Source organism: Protopterus annectens, chromosome 12.part0, assembly GCF_019279795.1.
Source record: "Protopterus annectens isolate FY-2018-M chromosome 12.part0, PAN1.0, whole genome shotgun sequence".
In the NCBI taxonomy this organism is placed as follows: domain Eukaryota; kingdom Metazoa; phylum Chordata; order Ceratodontiformes; family Protopteridae; genus Protopterus; species Protopterus annectens.
The window spans coordinates 1347090605-1347114554 of record NC_056746.1 but is presented as its reverse complement, the minus strand read 5'-3'; positions in this window follow the sequence as shown (position 1 = coordinate 1347114554).

The window sequence follows — 23950 nt, the reverse complement described above, 5'->3', positions numbered from 1 at the left end:
CTCCTCTGTAGGGTGACACATTATATCAGTGCATCAGCTCCTCTGTATGGTGATGCATTATATCAGTGCATCAGCTCCTCTGTATGGTGATACATTATATCAGTGCATCAGCTCCTCTGTAGGGTGATACATTATATCAGTGCATCACCTCCTCTGTACGGTGATACATTATATCAGTGCATCACCCCCTCTGTACGGTGATACATTATATCAGTGCATCACCTCCTCTGTAGGGTGATACATTATATCAGTGCATCAGCTCCTCTGTAGGGTGACACATTATATCAGTGCATCACCTCCTCTGTAGGGTGATACATTATATCAGTGCATCGCCTCCTCTATATGGTGATACATTATATCAGTGCATCACCTCCTCTGTATGGTGATATATTATATCAGTGCATCACCTCCTCTGTATGGTGATACATTATATCAGTGCATCACCTCCTCTGTATGGTGACACATTATATCAGTGCATCACCTCCTCTGTATGGTGATACATTATATCAGTGCATCAGCTCCTCTGTAGGGTGATACATTATATCAGTGCATCAGCTCCTCTGTAGGGTGCCACATTATATCAGTGCATCAGCTCCTCTGTAGGGTGACACATTTTATCAGTGCATCGCCTCCTCTGTATGGTGATACATTTTATCAGTGCATCAGCTCCTCTGTATGGTGATACATTATATCAGTGCATCACCTCCTCTGTATAGTGATACATTATATCAGTGCATCACTTCCTCTCTATGGTGACACATTATATCAGTGCATCACCTCCTCTGTATGGTGACACATTATATCAGTGCATCACCTCCTCTGTAGGGTGACACATTATATCAGTGCATCACCTCCTCTGTATGGTGATACAGTATATCAGTGCATCACCTCCTCTGCATGGTGATACATTATATCAGTGCATCACCTCCTCTGCATGGTGATACATTATATCAGTGCATCACCTCCTCTCTAGGGTGACACATTATATCAGTGCATCACCTTCTCTGTATGGTGATACATTATATCAGTGCATCACCTCCTCTGTATGGTGATACATTATATCAGTGCATCACCTCCTCTGTAGGGTGATACATTATATCAGTGCATCACCTCCTCTGTAGGGTGATACATTATATCAGTGCATCAGCTCCTCTGTAGGATGGTACATTATATCAGTGCATTCACCTCCTCTGTAGGGTGATACATTATATCAGTGCATCAGCTCCTCTGTAGGGTGACACATTATATCAGTGCATCAGCTCCTCTGTAGGGTGATAAATTATATCAGTGCATCGCCTCCTCTGTATGGCGATACATTATATCAGTGCATAGCCTCCTCTGTATGGTGATACATTATATCAGTGCATCACCTCCTCTGTATGGTGATACATTATATCAGTGCATCACCTCCTCTGTATGGTGACACATTATATCAGTGCATCACCTCCTCTGTATGGTGATACATTATATCAGTGCATCACCTCCTCTGTAGGGTGATACATTATATCAGTGCATCAGCTCCTCTGTAGGGTGATACATTATATCAGTGCATCAGCTCCTCTGTATGGTGATACATTATATCAGTGCATCACCTCCTCTGTAGGGTGATACATTATATCAGTGCATCAGCTCCTCTGTAGGGTGACACATTATATCAGTGCATCACCTCCTCTGTATGGTGATACATTATATCAGTGCATCACCTCCTCTGTATGGTGATACATTATATCAGTGCATCACCTCCTCTGTATGGTGATACATTATATCAGTGCATCACCTCCTCTGTATGGTGACACATTATATCAGTGCATCACCTCCTCTGTAGGGTGACACATTATATCAGTGCATCGCCTCCTCTGTATGGTGACACAGTATATCAGTGCATCGCCTCCTCTGTATGGTGATACATTATATCAGTGCATCACCTCCTCTGTATGGTGATACATTATATCAGTGCATCACCTCCTCTCTAGGGTGACACATTATATCAGTGCATCACCTTCTCTGTATGGTGATACATTATATCAGTGCATCACCTCCTCTGTATGGTGATACATTATATCAGTGCATCACCTCCTCTGTAGGGTGATACATTATATCAGTGCATCACCTCCTCTGTAGGGTGATACATTATATCAGTGCATCAGCTCCTCTGTAGGATGGTACATTATATCAGTTCATTCACCTCCTCTGTAGGGTGATACATTATATCAGTGCATCAGCTCCTCTGTAGGGTGACACATTATATCAGTGCATCAGCTCCTCTGTAGGGTGATACATTATATCAGTGCATCGCCTCCTCTGTATGGTGATACATTATATCAGTGCATCACCTCCTCTGTATGGTGATACATTATATCAGTGCATCACCTCCTCTGTATGGTGACACATTATATCAGTGCATCACCTCCTCTGTATGGTGATACATTATATCAGTGCATCACCTCCTCTGTAGGGTGATACATTATATCAGTGCATCAGCTCCTCTGTAGGGTGATACATTATATCAGTGCATCAGCTCCTCTGTATGGTGATACATTATATCAGTGCATCACCTCCTCTGTAGGGTGATAAATTATATCAGTGCATCAGCTCCTCTGTAGGGTGACACATTATATCAGTGCATCACCTCCTCTGTATGGTGATACATTATATCAGTGCATCAGCTCCTCTGTAGGGTGATACATTATATCAGTGCATCAGCTCCTTTGTAGGGTGATACATTATATCAGTGTATCACCTCCTCTGTATGGTGATACATTATATCAGTGCATCACCTCCTCTATATGGTGATACATTATATCAGTGCATCACCTCCTCTGTATGGTGACACATTATATCAGTGCATCAGCTCCTCTGTATGGTGACACATTATATCAGTGCATCAGCTCCTCTGTATGGTGATACATTATATCAGTGCATCAGCTCCTCTGTAGGGTGATACATTATATCAGTGCATCACCTCCTCTGTAGGGTGATACATTATATCAGTGCATCAGCTCCTCTGTAGGATGGTACATTATATCAGTGCATCACCACCTCTGTAGGGTGATACATTATATCAGTGCATCACCACCTCTGTAGGGTGATACATTATATCAGTGCATCAGCTCCTCTGTAGGATGGTACATTATATCAGTGCATCACCTCCTCTGTAGGGTGATACATTATATCAGTGCATCACCTCCTCTGTAGGGTGATACATTAAATCAGTACATCAGCTCCTCTGTATGGTGATACATTATATCAGTGCATCACCTCCTCTGTAGGGTGATACATTATATCAGTGCATCAGCTCCTCTGTAGGGTGACACATTATATCAGTGCATCAGCTCCTCTGTAGGGTGATACATTATATCAGTGCATCAGCTCCTCTGTAGGGTGACACATTATATCAGTGCATCACCACCTCTGTAGGGTGACACATTATATCAGTGCATCAGCTCCTCTGTAGGGTGATACATTATATCAGTGCATCACCTCCTCTGTAGGGTGATGCATTATATCAGTGCATCAGCTCCTCTGTATTTTGATACATTATATAAGTGCATCAGCTCCTCTGTAGGATGATACATTATATCAGTGCATCATTGCATCACCTCCTCTGTATGGTGATACATTATATCAGTGCATCAGCTCCTCTGTAGGGTGATACATTATATCAGTGCATCATTGCATCACCTCCTCTGTATGGTGATACATTATATCAGTGCATCAGCTCCTCTGTAGGGTGATACATTATATCAGTGCATCAGCTCCTCTGTCGGGTGATACATTATATCAGTGCATCACCATCTCTGTAGGGTGATATATTATATTAGTGCATCACCACCACTGTAGGGTGACACATTATATCAGTACATCAGCTCCTCCGTAGATTGACACATTATATCAGTGCATCACCTCCTCTTTAGGGTGATACATTATATCAGTGGATCAGCACATCTGTAGGGTGACACATTATAACAGTGCATCAGATCATTCTCTTTGTCTGTGCTAACTGCCAAGATGCTTAACGTGGGTTCTGATCCTACCTTCTCCATTGTTCATATCTTGTTTAGTGTTAGTCTTACAATTCATCCTCAGATTTGATGTTTGTCAAGTAACTTATTAGGTATTACACTCATCTTTGGTGCTGGAAGATTAGAAGACTGTGTGTTCTATTCCCAAGCCTGGTAGTTGGAATAATTTTCCAATGCTGACACTATAGTGCAGCATCAGGAAGTTGCTGAATTTCTGAGTGTGGCGTCCTTTGAATGAGACATTAAACTAAAGTCACATCTGCATAAGGTGCTGCTTGTCCAGGTGGATCCCATTGCACTTGTTACCAAAATAGTATGGGAAGTTTCCTGGTGCACTGTCAAATTTTGACTAGTCAATATGAACCTTGGATTTTCCTGGAGAGACCGTTGGTCTAGTGGCACTAACATGGTCAACAAAGTGTAAATAAGTAAACATGGTTGGTTAATGCACTTTTATTTCACTTTCTTCTCTGATATTCTTGAACAACCTATGAGGCATCTTCATGTACCACCCCTACTTGTCACTGGCTTATGTTTACATAACAGCAATGTCCAATATTCCCTCTTGCATTAGTCCTTAAAGCCCCCTCCCATTCTACCCAAACTCATTATACTGCAGAGTAATACTACAAAATGCTACCAAAACTCATTATACTGCAGAGTAATGCTACAAAAATCCTACCCAAACTCATTACATTGCAGAGTAATACTACAAAATGCTACCTAAACTCATTATACTGCCAAGTAATACTACAAAAATGCTACCCAAACTCATTATACTGCAGAGTAATACTACAAAATGCTACCTAAACTCATACTGCAGAGTAATACTGCAAAAATGCTACCCAACTCATTATACTGCAGAGTAATAGAACAAAATGCTACCCAAACTCATTATCCTGCAGAGTAATACTACAAAATGCTACCCAAACTCATGATCCTGCAGAGTAATACTACAACAACACGAAGCCCCTCTTGTCCGTCCTGCAGCAATGCGCTGCTTTTGTACTTACCGTCTAGCAGCTGCCTAAACACCTGCTCTTTCTTCAGTATCTGTTTGATCATGACCTTTCCAACTTGCCACTATTCACCACTGTCCCTTCTGGTCTAAGTTCACTCCTGTTTCTTCCATAGATTTGGGCTCTGTAAATTCTACTTCCCAAGCTTCCTTCCTGTCCCATGCTTTTCTCTTTTGCCCATTGCCTCACCTACTCTTTGCACTTCCTAATCCATTCTGTCCTTGATATACTGACTGCTTCTACAAGTAACCCTGATATCTTTCTGTCACCTCCCTGGTGCTACTTTCTCCCAACTTAGCTGTCTTCTCAGGCAGATCATTGATGCCCACATATGACACAATGTGGTGCTCTTAGTGGTCAACTCCCCTGAATATAATGCCTGAGACCTTTTCCCTGAAATAGACACTTTATCCTAGTGGCAGTTTGGTCTTCATCCCCAGAAGCCGAAGTCCTTTCTCATACTGGTGCTGGTCTCTTTCGTGCCCTGCCCCCATGCCCCTGTGCCACCGATTTGAAGCCTTTCCCTCTTAATTTTAATACCTTAAGGCCTTCCCATTGTCTATGCAGATCACCTCCCTGTGTGCTATCTAAGCTTTTCCAAATCACCTTCATCAAAGCCCTTTGGTCACAATCGGACTATAGATCTAGGGTCTAGCCAGTTCTCATGCAAACCCCATTTATTAGTCACTACCATTACATTAAATTGTTAAAAGTTTACATTATTGATATTTTTTCATGTTAAAGTTAAAAATCCAGAGTCTGCTTAATGTAATGATAAATATGCAAGTCTAAAATAAACAAATATACAAAAATATTTTTGATAGTATTTTTGTGAATGATGAAGTTTTTAATTGCATTATATATGTGTTGCTTGTATACATAGATGTCAGTGCTTCTGAACAATGCCTGAACATTAATAAAAAAATTTAGTAACAAACAAATGGACCCACTGGAATAAATGGTGCTAGTCAGCCAAAAAATGCAAAAAATAAATATAAACCAGCACCAAGACACGACTGTCAACATAAAAATCCAGATTTAATGTAACAAGATGGGTAAGTGCTTTCACATATTAAATGTGCTTCTACAGACAACAAAAATACAAGAACAACCACATTGTATAATACATTCATCATATGTAATAAAACAATCAACCAATAAAAACAGTGTTTAAGTTAATCAATAAAACATTTTCATTTATTTAAAGAGGCCTCTGGCTTTCAAAGCCGGCTTAATAGAGGCCCTTTCATTAATACCAAGAAACCTGTCTGCCTGCATAATAACAACCCATGACAGTTCTCTTTCCTCAGTAAAATTTCTAAAATCACCACCCCGGATATTAGGAGTCACCATCTCAATCACCCTAAAACCAAACATATGTTCTCATCCACATGCAACATGATGCTTTGCAAGAGCATTATGTACATCACCTTTATTTATGCTATTTACATGCTCTCTCAGTCTCTCCAGCAAAGACCTATTGGTCTTGCCTCTGTAGAAACAATCACATGCTGTACACTTGGCTAAATAGACCAGATTTCTACTTCTACACTCAGCAATAAAATTAAAAAAAAATTCTTATTAGTGAATGGATGAACAAAATCCACAAATGGATTTACAAACTTGCAGAAATTGCATCTAGAGCAGCTACGCATCTGAGGTCTGCTCACTAATTCTCCCTTCCCATCTATAAAATTCTTATAACACAACTGTCTCTTCAAAGATTTTTTTATTCTTAAAACTAAAGCTGGGGTATTCACCTACAATGGAGCAAACATCTTGATCTAAATGCAAAATGGATCAGTTATTCTTAATAATTCGTATAATGTCACTGACATCACTGGTATAATAAAGAGACATAGGAAGTGTCTCCTTCATGGGGCTGCTCTCAGCCTCATTAAATGAACCCACTTTATTTGTGAAAAAGGGTCTAACCCTTCCCCTCCTATTTTCATGTGTAAAATGAACAGCATCAGTTACCTCCTTTTTCTTATAACCCCTGTCAGTTAATTCTTGCTGGAAACAATATCTTCCTCATACAACATATCTTCATTATTCAGTCTTGACAAGCGCATACATTGTCCTTTGGCAACATTTTTAAAGACATGACCTGCATGCATACTGTTGCGTTGTAGTAGTGTGTTCTTTCTACAACTTTGTCTACGTAGCGTAGTGGTCAAATGACCCAAAGAATTAACAAAAACCTTCACATCTAAAAAAATCTATTTCTGCCACTGAAATTTTAAAAGTAAATTATAAAAATGACACAGTATTATTTAAATATGATATAAAATCAAGCGATTGTGCCTCCGTTCCCCTCCCAACCAAAAAACGCTCATCCACAAACCTTCTATATAGTATAATGTTCATTGAAAACCCAGATTCAAAAACGTATTTCTCCTCCCAAGCAGCCATAACAATGTTGGCATAGCTATTGGCACAACTAGTGCCATAGCTATGCCAAATTTCTGCAAAAAGAGATATTGGTTAAACATAAAAATGTTATTCTCTAAGACCATTTCTAGAAATCAACATATAAGGTCAATCATTATCACATCATAGTCACTTTTAGTTGTTATAAATTCCTTTAACATTGTGATGCCATCCACATGCGGAATGCATGTGAAAAGGGATACAACGTCCAAGGTAACTAAAAATAACACCCATCAAAATACAAGCCATTCATGGCCTCATATAAATCACCCAAGAACTGCTGTGTACCCCTAAAAACCTGCATCTGTGCATTGAGAACATATCTTAGCTTTTTCTCTATGAAAAGAGAGACTGTCTCTGTAGTCCACCCTCTGCCAGACACTATGGGTCTGAAAAGGGGTCTCTATTTACATTTATGAATTTTGGGCAGTCCTTGAAACACAGGGACTATGGGATGTTCCACTGTTAAATAATCAAACAATTCTTTAGAAATTAAGCCGCTCTGTAGACAGTCACTCAAACTTGAATTAATTCTATCACACACTAAACCAAAATCTTCAAAATTAATTTCATCATAAACCTCAGTGTCATTCAACATTCCCATCATACTATTATCATAAAAGTCAGTATCCATCACAACGACGGATCCTCCTTTATCTGCAGACTTTATAGTTAACTCTGTATCCCTTTGTAACTCCAACGGCACTTGCCGTTTGTCAACATTTAAATTACCAAACATCTTTCTCAAGCCTCCATCATTATAAGCAGCCATTAAATCATGTTCACATTTTTAGAAAATGTTTCAAGTACAGGATTTAACAAAGGGTGAAAAACACTGGGTCTCCTAAACAAGCCACCCTCAGTAATATAATTCGTATCAGCATACATTACTTTAAGCATGACATTTCTAACAAACTTTTTAACATCTATAGTAGAGTCACTTGGGCAATAGCCCTGAGCTGGAATAAAAGATAGACCATGCTCTAGTAAAGATATCTGAGCTACAGTCAACTCTTTTTTAGAAATATTATATATTACCAAACCACATGGTCCCTTCACAAGGTTTTTAAAGTCTGAGATCTGTCTTTCATCAAATGCTGCCACTTCCTTTCTCACCTCTGGGAACGTGAATATCATGTTTTTTCCTTCTGTCAAATAGGAAGAGGTAAAGGGAGTGCCACCATGGAACCAATCATATTTGTAGACCTCGGCTGTACATTCACCGGCTTAGAAAGCAAAGACAGATTTAAAGGGGAACTGGTTGATGTACTAGCAATGTTAGTATGATCCATATTATTATTACTGTCAGAACTATTGTTCACATTATGATTACTGACAGAAAAAGTTTTAGATGCAGCAGTGTTCTTCTCTTTCTGGGCAACAGTATTATTCTCTACCGCATCAGTGGCCATACTCAAATTTCTCGGCCAAGTAAAAACATTACCCCTAGAAAAGCCAGTGGTGTCTCTTACTAATTTCTTCATTTTCTGAGCCCTCAATCTCTGCTCTTAAGAGGACACATTATCGATAACTCTGTCCATTTTCACTAAAATTCCTCTTTGGCAATTCAAGCAACTCACTATATATTTTATCAACAGAGTCAGTCGATTCTTTCTCCAGAGGTTTAAAGTGATCTATTAAGAGACGTATATAATTAAAACTGAGTTCTAAGTTCATCTGCTGCCACTTACTTAATAAATAAGGTTGAGTTGCTCCATATGTTGGCATAACTAGATCTTGTAGTCCATGAGGTATGACCTTCTGAAACAGGCATGCCTCTAAAAGCAAATTTTGCCACTGTAGGCATTTTAGTTTGAACAATTCATCTTCTAGTTCTCTAATAGCATTCAATAAACTCATCACCACTAATCATAGGCTTTATTAGTAGTGGATTACCATCAGTTTTCAAGAAGCTTAGGAACCGGGCTTCACCTCTTTTCCTAGCAGGAACATATCCAGGTTCAATTTCCATTCCATTCCCTTCAGCCATGTTTCCATGGGACCACAAACAAAGGTCTCTGTTGATAAAATATACAGTGAGTTGCTTGAATTGCACAAAGAGGAATTTTTAGTGAAACTGGACAGAGTTATCGATAATGTGTCCTCTTATGAGCAGAGAGTGAGGGCTCAGAAAATGGAGAAATTAGTAAGAGACACCACTGACTTTTCTAGGGGTAATGTTTTTACTTGGCTGAGAAATTCGAGTGTGGCCACTGATGCGGTAGAGAATAATACTGTTGCCCAGAAAGAGAAGAACACTGCTGCATCTAAAACTTTTTCTGTCAGTAATCATAATGTGAACAATAGTTCTGACAGTAATAATAATATGGATCATACTAACATTGCTAGTACATCAACCAGTTCCCCTTTAAATCCGGCTTTGCTTTCTATGCCAGTGGATGTACGGCTGAAGTCTACAAATATGATTGGTTCCATGTAGGCACTCCCTTTATCTCTTCCTTTATGACAGAAGGAAAAAATGCAATATTCACATTCCCAGAGCTGAGGGAGGAAGCGGCAGCGTTTGATGGAAGACGACAGATCTCAGACTTTAAAAACCATGTGGAGGGACCATGTGGTTTGGTAATATATAATATTTCTAAAAAAGAGTTGACTGTAGCACAAATACCTTTACTGGAGCATGGTCTATCTTTTATTCCAGCTCAGGGCTCTTGCCCAAGTCACACTATTATAGATGTTAAAAAGTTCATTAGACATGTCATGCTGAAAATAATGTATGCTGATACGAATTATATTACTGAGGGTATCTCGTTTAGGAGACCCAGTGTTTTTCAACCTTTTTTAAATCATGTACTTGAAACATTTTCTAAAAAATGCAAACATGATTTAATGGCTACTTATAATGATGGAGGCTTGAGAAAGATGTATGGCAATTTAAATGTTGACCAACAGCAAGCGCTGTTGGAGTTACAAAGGGATACAGAATTAGCTATAAAGTCTGCAGGTAAAGGAGGATCCATCGTTGTGATGGATACTGACTTTTATGATAATATTATGATGGGAATGTTGAATGACACTGAGGTTTATGATGAAATAAATTTTGAAGATGGTTTAGTATGTGATAGAATTAATTCAAGTTTGAGTGACTGTCTACAGAGCAGCTTAATTTCTAAAGAATTGTTTGATTATTTAACAGTGGAACATCTCATAGTCCCTGTGTTTCAAGGACTGCCCAAAATTCATAAATGTAAATAGAGACCCCCTTTCAGACCCATAGTGTCAAGCAGAGGCTGGACTACAGAGACAGTCTCTGTTTTCATAGAGAAAAAGCTAAGACGTGTTCTCAATGCGCAGATGCAGGTTTTGAGAGGTACACAGCAGTTCTTGGGCAATTTATGAGGCCATGAATGGCTTGTATTTTGATGGGAGTTATTTTTAGTTACCTTGGACGTTGTATCCCTTTTCACATGCATTCCGCATGTGGATGGTATCACAATGTTAATGGAATTTATAACAACTAAAAGTGACTATGATGTGATAATGATTGACCTTATATGTTGATTTCTAGAAATGGTCTTAGAGAATAACATTTTTATGTTTAACCAATATCTCTTTTTGCAGAAAGTTGGCATAGCTATGGCACTAGTTGTGTCAATAGCTACGCCAACATTGTTATGGCTGCAAGAAATATGTTTTTGAATCTGGGTTTTCAATGAACATTATACTATATAGAAGGTTTGTGGATGACCTCTTTTTGGTTTGGAGGGGAACGGAGGCACAATCACTTGATTTTATATCTTATTTAAATAATACTGTGTCATTTTTGTCATTTACTTTTAAGATTTCAGTGACAGAAATAGATTTTTTAGACGTGAAGATTTTTTTTTAATTCTTTGGGTCATTTGACCACTACGCTACGTAGACCATGGACCAAAGTTGTAGAAAGAACACACTACTACAATGCAACAGTATGCATGCAGGTCATGTCTTTAAAAATGTTGCCAAAGGACAATGTATGTGCCTGTCAAGACTGAATAATGAAGATATGTTGTATGAGGAAGATATTGTTTCCAGCAGGAATTAACTGACAGGGGTTATAAAAAAAAGGAGGTAGCTGATGCTGTTCATTTTACACATGAAAATAGGAGGGAAAGGGTTAGACCCTTTTTCACACATAGAGTGGGGTTCATTTAATGAGGCTGAGAGCAGCCCCATGAAGAAGGAAACACTTCCTATGTCTCTTTATTATACCAGTGATGTCAGTGACATTATACGAATTATTAAGAATAACTGATCCATTTTGCATTTAGATCAAGATGTTTGCTCCATTGTAGGCGAATACCCCAGCTTTAGTTTTAAAAATAAAAAATCTTTGAAGGTACAGTTGTGTTATAGGAATTTTACAGATGGAAGGGAGAATTAGTGAGCAGACCTCAGATGCGTAGCTGCTCTAGATGCAATTTCTGCACGTTTGTAGATCCATGTGTGGATTTCCTTCATCCATTTACTAATAAGAATTTTTTTTTAATTTTATTGCTGAGTGTAGAAGTAGAAATCTGGTCTATTTAGCCAAGTGTACAGCATGTGATTGTTTCTACAGAGGCAAGACCAATAGGTCTTTGCTGGAGAGACTGAGAGCATGTAAATAGCATAAATAAAGGTGATGTACATAATGCTCTTGCAAAGCATCATGTTGCATGTGGACGAGAACATATGTTTGGTTTTAGGGTGATTGAGATGGTGACTCCTAATATCCGGGGTGGTGATTTTAGAAATTTTACTGAGGAAAGAGAACTGTCATGGGTTGTTATTATGCAGGCAGACAGGTTTCTTGGTATTAATGAAAGGGCCTCTATTAAGCCGGCTTTGAAAGCCAGAGGCCTTTTTAAATAAATGAGAATGTTTTATTGATTAATTTAAACACTGTTTTTATTGGTTGATTGTTTTATTACATATGATGAATGTATTATACAATGTGGTTGTTCTTGTATTTTTGTTGTCTGAAGAAGCACATTTAATGTGTGAAAGCACTTACCCATCTTGTTACATTAAATCTGGATTTTTATGCTGACAGTCGTGTCTTGGTGATGGTTTATATTTATTTTTTGCATTAATAAAAAATTGACTAATGTGATAAAATTAGCATTTTTTTAATTAGTTTTGCTACTAGGTAATACATGAAGCAATCAAACATTAACTGGAAAAATGACATTCAAAGTAATGAAAATAAATATTTAGAAAACATAACCATTTAAGCTGAACAGTAAAAGGACTTTGATGTAAAATATTTATGAAAAGATTCTTAAATTTAATTGTCCCATCTTAAAACTGGTAGCTATGGCCTGGCATTACAGCTTTGTGAAAGTAGGCTATTGTGAGCTGTGTGTCGATATTACAGTGGACAATGTAGATTACAGCAAAGATGAAAGCTGATGGCTGCTGGGAGGTATAAAGGTTAAAGTGCTCCCTCTGATGATGAGAGGTACAAAGGTTAAAGTGCTCACTCAGATGCTATGCTGCAAGCCATTCGTGGGATCAGTTTGTGTGACTTTATGTCGCTGCTCTCTGCATCAGACATCCTACACAAACAAACTATTTTCTACAAGTGCCATGTCTGATATGAAAATTTACTCTGACAGGAAGACAGCTGTCTAAATTAGAAAGTAATTACACATAAAATCAAACAGACAGGCAAGGTACTAAATACATAAAGCAGATGCCTTTTCAGTCAAGTTCTATCCATTTGTCAAACAGTATCTGCTTGATAGACTGCCATGACCAAATATAAATACGTTCTTTCTGCAACTGATAATCACTGTTAAGACTCCTAAAAAGGGACCCCTGCACAGTTTTAGTACAATTTCTGCCATGTATTTAGTATTCATTGGTTAGTAAGTACTCAATAAGACACTGCAAGGTTTGTGGTTTTGCCAGGCATCACCTACTTGTACTTTCAGAAATGTAGCAGGAACCAAAAATTATTCAACAAAAACAACAACATGACAAAATGGGTTTCTGCTGCATACTGCAATAACAAAAAATCACTATATTAATAGAATTACTTGGAAATCATGAAAGTAGCCCCTTTAACATTAAAAAGGCAGTGCGCTTGCTATGTTTTGTGCTGTAAAACATAAAGGTTTGATACAGTAAGTAAAATCTTCTCACAGTTCATAGGTTTATAGGTTCATACTAGGCTATCTGCCCTAGGGCATTTATAAGCCTAGCCAGAGTGTGTTTGGCTTTCACCACCCATTTTAAATTAATGTTGCTATGCCCTTTTTCGAGGTTAGTATACTGTGCCTCTGTCTAACAGTGACACAGAAGTGATACCCGGGGTAAACGTACGATCTCCCACCCACTCATGTTGTGCAGAAGACCACTGAAAGTTTCATAACTGATGCCCTTTCTTTGTCATAAAGTCAATCTGTATCTTTGTGTTTTCCTTATTTTCTTATCAAGTCACATTGCATGTTCACAGAGCTGTCATCACTGTCACACCAGCAGAAGTTGTTAGGGTAACAAGTATATGTTCCTTCCTATAATTTAAACAAATATTTTACATACTGTGTTATTCATTACAGCTCTGTACCTCTACAGAGAAAAGTATTTGCTGGTGTAGGACATTATTTATATTTGTGATTAAAAAGTTTCAGAAACAATTATAATTCTCTCCAAAAACACATACCATTCCAACTCCACCTTTATAGGTTGTATGCTGTGTATTGCCTTAAGAGGCTGTTATGTTTCAATGGGAAAGACATGGGACTTCTCCATGCAAATAGTTAGAAATGAGTTACAACCCTGACTCTTAAGTTTACTTCTCAGCATTAAGGGCCCATGAGCAGCGAAGCAGGTATTCAGTCTTTGTATTTTTTTTCTCTTACAAATATTATGAAAGCTTTGATTTCCTGCTCTAAGAATTTACTTTATTTTCATCAGCATAGGCCTCTGCTACCCTGATTGGATTTATTTTATTTTATTTTACACTTGTTAACTGGGTAAATTCACTGGTTCTGGAGACTCTATGACTTAGGTCAAGAAGACAAGAAAAATACATGTTATAGTAATTTACTAGCACCATTACAAATGAGTAAGAAATTAAAATAATAAAAATAAAATAATATAGTTCTACAGTGAAAGTAATGGTTTACTGGTAAGTACCGTGACTCTCAACTATGCATAATTTTACAGAACATTGGGATGAGTGATTAACATGAGGCCCCATCTGCTGGTATTGGTGAAAGCCCCAGTGGACATAAAACAGTCCACAGCACTGATAGAAAAGACTTGGGTTTTTTATTTGTAAGCATTCCTACATTTAATATTATTTACATATTTAGATATTTACATTATTTACATGAAGAACATCACTTAATACATCACCACCTTCTTTATAAATATTTCCCCCACCCTTTTACCCAGAACCCAAACCATATTTTCTCCAATATTTTTGTCAACGTTCATTTTCCATTGAATTTGATTTATTTCATTAGGTTTCTCGTTCCGTATTGTCCATGTTACATGAAATATAACTCTGTCCATTTTTCTTTGCCTTTTCTTGAGATCTTGTTCCATAATAACCATATTCTATCATAGGTAGGTACTAGACTATTGGCCCTAGGGCCTATATAAACCTAGCCAAAAGGTACCCTTGCTTTCACCATGCAAGAAAATTATTTTCCTGTGCCATTGTCGAGCAGAGCCACAGAAGTGATCCCCAGGGTGAATTTCCTATCTCCTATCCAATCATCAAAATTTCTCTTGAAGAGTGCTAATGAGGAGTTTTGTTTGATATAGATAGGTAGTTTGTTTCAGAGTATGGGAAGTCTCTGGGACAGGAATCTATCCCTCCAGCATGTTCTGTTTATTGTGGTGACAAGGTTTAGATCCCTAGAGCATGTAGCTCATAGGGATTGGGCTTTCTTTAAGTGGAGCATGTCTAAAAGCTTTGGGTTTGACATAGCTTTGTGTGTTAGGCAGAGATCGCCTCTGAGTAGGTGAGATATGACGGAGTAAAGCTGCAGTTTTTTGAGACGGTCTACATAGGGCATCTGTTTGAGGCTGGTAATCCTCTGTGAGGTATTTCTGTGGCCTTTCCAGTTGTTGTAGATGTCTTGTGAGGTACATACCAAAAGGGTCATTCTACTCTATAATGGGTCTAATGAGTGACGAGTAGCGGGGAACAATGACCTCTTTTTTCCTGGATGAGAAACCTTTTGTGATGAGGTGTGCCACATAGGATTTCCTGACTGCTGTGGCGATGTGATTATCAAAGGAGAGACTACTGTCCACCTGTGTCCCAAGGTCTCTTATCACACTTTTGGTGTTAAGTAGACTACAGCCTATGTGGTAGTTCATGGGTACAGAGTTTTTACCAAAAGGGGTGACAATGTACTTTTTGGCATTGAGCTTGAGGCCATGGCTTTGACACCAGGCATCTGTCTCAGCGAGGCCTTTTTGTAGGATGTCCAAATGTTTTGGAGTTTTGATTATGGCTCCTAGTTTGCAGTCATCTGCGGACTTCATTAGCCAAAGACCGTCTGTGTTGGCCTGTACTTCAGAGAAGTAGATACCAAACAGTAGAGGACCCCAGACTGAACCCCGTGGTACTCCACTTGTCACTGGTCTGAAGTTGGATTTGGAGTCTGCTACTTTCACAGTGTGGGTTCTGTCAGTGAGCCAGTTGGCAACCCATCTTGTGACATAGGGATTTATACCTAGTTTAGCGAGTTTATCTATAATTCCAGAGTGGGGGATGGTGTTGAAAGCCTTGGCGAGATCTAGATAGGCTGTGTGAACCACCTTACCCTCATCTACGGTTTTGGTGACTGCTTCAAAGAAGTCTATCAGGTTTAAGAGACATGATCTGCCTTTTACAAACCCATACTGGGGGGGGGGGGTTCCTGAGTTTGGAGATTACCAATGTCATTGTTTATAAGTTCCATGATGATACATTCCATAGCCTTGCAGACCAGGCTCGTTAGGCTAATGGGGTGGTAGTTTCCGGGGTCTGTGGTGGCTCCCCCTTTGTGGAGTGGGATAACCATCAATGTGCGCCATTCAGTGGGCACATAGCCTGAGGTGAGGCTATGATTAAACATGGTACTTAGGTGGGGTGCCAGTTCATTCTGTAGTTCATGTAGAACACAGCCTGGGATGTTGTCAGGTCCCATAAATGCTGTGTTCTTGGCTTTGGAAAGTGTTTTTTACCTGTGCAGCAGTGATTACAGGAACATTGCATTCTTCTGGTATAGAGATGGGGACTTTAGGGGATGACAGGGGGTAGAGTTAGCACTGAACCTATCTGCCAGGATGTTGGCAATATCAGTTGGTTCTGTATATTTAGTGCCATTGTGCTGTAACTCAGAGCAGATCTGAGTATTGTCATTGAGATTCTTGACATAGCTATAGAATGCTTTGTGGTTGTCTTTAGAGTCAGTGGCAATTTTGTTTTCATAACTAGCTTTGGAGGATTTTATGAGGGATCTCAGCTTCTTACTGAGGCTGACCAGGGAGTTTCTCCAATAATGGGATTTTACTCTTTTTTGCAACAGTTTCATTCTTCTGTTGTAGAGTTTGTTTATGGCAGGGGACCACCAGATTGGCTTCCTTTTTTTGGAGGATAGCATCTTGGTCTGTTAGGGATTGCACGATCCATGCACTTGTGTAAATGCTTATAAAGTGCATTTGTGTAGGATTCAGCAGTCGTACCTCTATTGTCAGTCAGCATGGGTGTCGTGAAGTTTGCCACTTCTGTCTTAAGAAGCGTGAAGTTGGCTTTGGAGAAAGTTTTTACTGTGGTTTCCCTAATGGGGGGTGGGGGAGGGATGTGGATGTCTAGGGTGATTAGCTTGTGGTCGGATCTGACCAACGAGGAATTGACCTCTGGTGTGGAGCACTGGTTGCCCATGTTGGTAACAACTAGGTCTAGGATATTGCCACCCCTGGTGGGGGTGTGGATAAGTTGATCCAAGACATTGGAATTTATGAATTCCAGAAAACGTTGAGCACAAGACTTGGTACATGAGTAGTTTTCCCAGTTAATGGTAGGGTAGTTGAAATTGCCCATTATTAGGGTGTTAGGCTGTACCCTAATATTTTCCAGTGTATCAAGAAATGAGGAGTGGGAATCCTGGGGCATGGTGGGGGATCTGTAGCAAGCTACAATTTGGATTGAAGTCTTGCCCAGAGTTAGTTGCACTTAGATAATCTCGGATGCATTATGCTGAACAACTAGCCTGGAGGTGTGGATATCCTTAATGAATATGGACACGGCTCTGCCTTTAGTGTTTTGGTCCAGGTTAGGTGGCCGAAAGGTGTGGTATGAATTACAGCCTGGTAATGCAGGGGTACTCTCTGGAGCCTTGAACCAGGTCTCTGTTGCTGCACAGATGTCGATGTTCTCCATTTTAAGGAGTACCTCGAGTGTGTGCATTTTGAGGTTTAGACTTCCAGCACTGAGTAGCAATACCCTCAGATTCTTCTTGTCTGTACCTGTTATGGTGGTGAATTTGTCATTTGAATCTTGCCTAAAAAAAGACACTATAGGGGTGGCTAGAGCCTTAGCCAGTATGTGGAATCTCAGGGGGCGAAAGGTGCAGGCCATCTCTGGCAAAGCATCATGGTTTGTTGATCATGTCATCCCAGACAGACAGATACTGGATCCCCTTAGAATGACACCAGTAGCTTAGCCAATTGTTGAAGTCAATCATTTTGTCCTTGTACTGTGGTATCATTCTGGGTGATGGCAGGATGCTACTCAGGGCTAGGGTCATACCTGCCTGGGATACAAGATCGGACAGCTCCTCCATGTCCCTTTTCATGTAGTCCAAGGAGGTACATCTCAGGTCATTCACACCAACATGGACAATGACAGATTCATATTTGTACTTGTGGAGTGACCTGAGTGCATGCGTTATGTGGCGGATCCTGGCACCTGACAGGCAGCTAACAGTAACTTTCTCCTTATTTAGCCTGGTGAGTGGAACATCAGTGTGCCTGACTATAGAGTCACCTATGACTAGAGTGTTGGGTACGTTGTTATGCCTTATGGGCTGTGGTTGAGTGGCACACTGAGTTTGTGGGATATGTGTCATTTGGGTTGTGTTGGGGGGTGGAGGTTGCTTGTGTTTCTGCTTTGGAGGTCCCTGTTGCTTGGGCAGGTTTTTACTGAGAGCCTCCGTGAATGTAAGTGTGTGTTTTGTGTTTCTATGTGTGTGTTTTGGTGGTGTAGGTTTTGAGGGACTATGTGCCGAGTGTGGTGTGGTGCAAGTGTTTACATTCTCCTCTTGACTGTCTAGTCCAGTCTTAGGTGAAGAGAGCTTTGCTTCCAGTTTGGCTATATAAGTATATCTATCACAGGTTGTAGCGTTGGGTGGTAGGAGGAGAGGGTTGTCTGTGTACATGAGGCAATTACTGCATTGCCCCAAGATGCCCATATTCATCAGGTAGACAGGAGAAAACACCAGGAGCTGACCCTTAGACATGCCTGGATAGGTGCTTATTTGTTAAGTACTAGAAACTGTTTTCCTCTAGCCAGTGTGGAAAGTTGAATGCTGTAGTAATTTGTAGCTTATTTAGTGCTTACAATAAGTTCTGAACAAGTGCTGAGATCAAAGAAACAGATGAGTGCTGAAACAAAAAAAAATGGCTAGTTCTAAGAAACAAAATTAAGCTAGAAGGCTTCCCTCCAACACAGAAAGGCTTGGGGGCTTAGAATCCCACAAATGGTCCTGGACACACCAAATCTGTATCCAAATTAGACTACCCACAGGAACGGCAGGAAACAAGCTTAGAAATTGTATTTTTTTAAGTGGAAAGAGAAACTAAGCTGATTGGCCTTCTCAAATGTTCTACCTGTATTAGGTAGAATGTGGTAATGACAGTAGACTGGGAGGAGGGTCCCAGATCAAATTTGCAGTAGGGGCGGGCAACTGCAAAGCCACCAACTATAAGAACACCATACCAATAGGAAGGGAGGGTGGGAAACAAACTGCAGAAATCTTTCTCACAGCAGAAAAGCAGCAGTGAGCCTTTAAATGAAAGTTTTAAACAGCTAAAAGAGCCTCTAGAGAAAGCTTTTAACTGCAAACAAGTTATCAGAATCAAACAACCCAACAGATTCTTAATAAAAGTGGACAATTTCCAGTTAATACCTTACACACAGTGAAACTAGCTAGAAAAATATACAGTACAGAAACTGCTATAAATAACTCAAAAAAAAAATAAGCAAAAAAAAAACAGGATACTTAATGTAATATATTATAGATCCGAGTTTACTCAGTGTCCTTCCTTCAATCAAGCTCAGTGTGAAATGGCAGAACACTCACAAATGAACTTCTTAGGTAACAGAAAGTTGAAACCTGAGACAGTTTTTAAGAAAGAAATCTCAAAAGAACCAATGAGGTGCTTAGTCTAAGCTGTAGTCCAGGTGACCTCAGTCAGCCAATGACCTCAAACAATTCTCTCTCACTGAAATGCCTGATGGCTTTGGCTAAACCAAGATGACCCTGAATATGTGCTCAGACACACAGCCTCCACAAACACTAGGCCCAAATACAAGCCTGAATATGGACAATGCTACAAATATCTACACTACTTAGAAACAAACTGCAGAAACGTTTCTCACAGCAGAAAAGCAGCAGCAGCGAGCCTATAAATGAAAGTTTAAAAAGCTAAAGGAGCCTCTAGAGAAAGCTTTTAACTGCAAACAAGTTATCATAATCAAACAACCCAACAGATTCTTAATAAAAGTGGACAATTTCCAGTTAATACCTCACACACATTGAAACTAGCTAGAAAAATATACAGTACACAAAGTGCTATAAATAACTCGAAAAAATAAGCAAAAAAAAAAAAAAAAAGAAGCAGGATACTTAATGTTATATATTATAGATCCAAGTTTGCTCAGTGTCCTTCCTTTGATTAGCTCAGTGTGAAATGGCAGAAACACTCACAACTTAACTTCTTAGGTAACAGAAAAGTTGAAACCTGAGACAACTTTTAAGAAAAAAAAAGCTCAAAAGAATCAATGAGGTGCTTAGTCTAAGCTGTAGTCCAGGTGATCTTAGTCAGCCAATGACCTTAAACAATTCTCTCTCACTGAAATGCCTGATGGCTTTGGATAAACCAAGAAAGGTTCATAGGTTAGTACTAGGCTAATTGCCCTTATGAGCCATTTTAAGTCTAGCCAATTACCCCATGTCAGAATCAAACCTTGCACCTTGTGTTTCTAATGGAAACGCCTTAACCATTATGCCATCCTCCCTCAGATGTCCCTGAATATGTTCTCAGACACACAGCCTCCACAAACACTAGGCCCAAATACAAGCCTGAATATAGACAATGCTACAAATATCCACACTACTGAGAAACAAACTGCAGAAATGTTTCTCACATCAGAAAAGCAACAGTGAGCCTTTAAATGAAAGTTTTAATAGCTAAAGGAGCCTCTAGATAAAGATTTTAACTGCAAATATGTCTATATTTAACATTTTAAATTTCAAGAAATTTTTAACCAAATCATGTTTACATACTTCTTTCCACATCTCTTGAATTCTTTCATATTTTAAAAATACATGTTCTGTAGTTTCAAACTATTTACACTTATTACACATTCTATCCTGTTTACCTTGCTATGCCATGTTTGCTTTTACTGGTAATTTACCTGTGGACAACCTTCACAAAAAATTATTAAATTTTTAAAATTCTTTTATAACTTGTATATCTCATCATTATTGCTTTATTCGTATTTATTTCTATCTCTTTTCATGGATCAATGAAGTAAAACGATTTCATAATATTAACGTACCATTCCTTTCTTTTCTATTGCATTCTTTTTTAGTTTCCATAACACAGTTTTACTATGAAATTCTTTCATTTCTTCATTAAAAACACTTTTACTTCTTGTCTTCATTCCCATTCCTTCCCAAAGTTGCTTGTATTTGCCATATATTATTGTCTCTACCACGTTTTATTATCTTTCATAACTCCTTTTAATACTTTATACATATTTAAAGAAGCTGCATGTACAATTGGGTTTATCAGTCCCCATCCCTGTGCTGTTCTTTCATAGATAAAATGCTTCTCTTTACAGGGTTCAGTCTCAACCCCCTAGAAGAATGAAAATATTATTATAATTTCTTTTTCATACTTCACTGGTATGTAAATGTTTGCAACATAGGCTATTTTACCCAATACTATAGTGTTTATCAAATGTGCTTTTTTTATATATGAAAATCTAAATGTTTTCTAGAAAGCAATCAAATCTTTGATTCCTTTAATAGTTTTCTCCCATTGCTCAATTTATATTCACTTTTACCAAATACTATATACTTTTCATTATATTCTGTACCTCTTATTATACCTTCATAACCAAATCCTTTACTTTTTCTTTATACTTAACCATAGTTTCTTTAATATTATACTTGCTTTTTCATTTATTTCTTCCATCCATAATTTATTTTTAGCATTTATAACAATGTCATCAGTATAAGTCTGCATTATTGGCATGTGTACCTCCTTCATTATTTTATAGTCTCCATTACTTGTCATTTTATTTATTTCCCTAACTATTACATTCATGACTAATGAAAATATTATACTGAAGGCTGGACAATCTTGTTTTATTCTGCACTCTATTTTCACATCTTTCCCAGTCCAACCACTTATGTTTAATTTCACATATTTTTTTCATATATGAATTTAATAATATATAATATTTGCCACTTATGTTATATGCCTGCAGAATTCTCCATAATGTTCCATATTGAATAATATCATATGTCTTACTTACATCACATATCATAACCTTTACTTCTACTTTTTTATTAATAATGTCATCAATTATTTACCTTATTAACCACAACAAATCCTGACTTCCCTTTCCTTTTCTTCCAAACAAATTCTGATCATATAAGCTTTCCTTTTTGAATTGCACTCTTAGTTATTAGTCTCATACAATTTTTATAATCTGTATTATTTAAAATTAATATGTCTCCAATTTTTTATCTCATCCTTATTTCCTTTTATAAACATACATTTCAAAAACCCATACACATTTCCTTGTACATAATCCCTGTTTTCATCTATTCATTCATCATGTATATAAATACCATTTTTTGCTAGTGTTCCATTTCTTTATACATGTTATATTCAATCCCGTGGCTGAATTTACTATCTTTCATAATCTCATTCAACTTATTTATATTTATGTTTTCTCTAAATATTCATTGTCATCCTTATTAAGTCTCTCATTGTATAAATTTGGATTATGTCCACTTCTCTTTTACCATCTAAATCTAGTACATAGCTCTTAATTATTTCATATATTCCTTCATGCTTCTTAATTTGTTTTCCTTCTTTATTTTTAATTCTCTTATTATTTTTCTTACTTTCATTATTTTAGATACATATGGCGCTACTTTGTCTTTTTTCCTTGTAAGCAATATTTTTGTTTATATAACAAATTCTTTTTTTTATTTCTTTTATATATTTCTTTCTTTTTCATATTATATTCTACCCTTTTCTTCTAAACCATTAAACAGTTCTTTACTTAATCCATGTTTTCTCTTTTTCTTTTCTATTGTACACATTCTACAAATACTTTTTATATTGATTTTAAATTGAATCCACTGCATGGTCCAATTTTCATAGAAAGGCTCATACTAATATGTTTAAATAATCTTATAAACTCTTTTCTCTTGCATCTAATTCTTTTTCATCCATTCTTTTCATTTTCCTATAGCCATATGATCAGAAAATCCAGTATATTTTGTTCATTTTTGAGTGATTTTTAAATTTTCTGATATTAAAAAAGTAATCAATTTCTGTTTTTACTTCATTACTTTTATAGGTCCAGTGTTTATTCTCCCATATTTTTATTGTCCACGGCTCAGAATTTCTGTAATTATTTTAAAATCACAGTCCTTTTTATTCCTTAGGTTACAATTTAAGTCACCTTCCATTATTATATCCATATTCACACAAATATAATTAAGTATACATTTAAACATTATTTCTGTCTCTGTTTTCACATATGCATATAATGGTATAACCCTATATAAATGCTTTTTCCATCTGAAATTGACTACAGTTATTCTCCCTAGGTCTATAATTGTCATATCTAGTATCTTTATATTCCCTTTACACAATATACATATACCTGACCATGTTTGTTTACCTGTATTCCAAATAACAGTGCCATTCCAATGCTTTTCTGTTTGCACTCTTTCCTCTTCTGTTAACAATCTAATGTCTTCTAATACTATATTTGGACATCTACAGCAGCACACCGATATATAATATTAATTCTCCTCTTAATATTATCACACTGTTCATATTTAAAGCTGAAATTTTCAGCTGTATAGCCCAGCTGTATAAACAATGTTTTTATGCCTTACCGTTCTTATTTTCTGTTACCGTTCTATTTTTAAACTTTGTTTTTCTCTCTCTCTTTCTCTTTCCTGTTGAATTGTTCTTGCCTTTTACTTTATGCCACTCCGACTCTTCTTT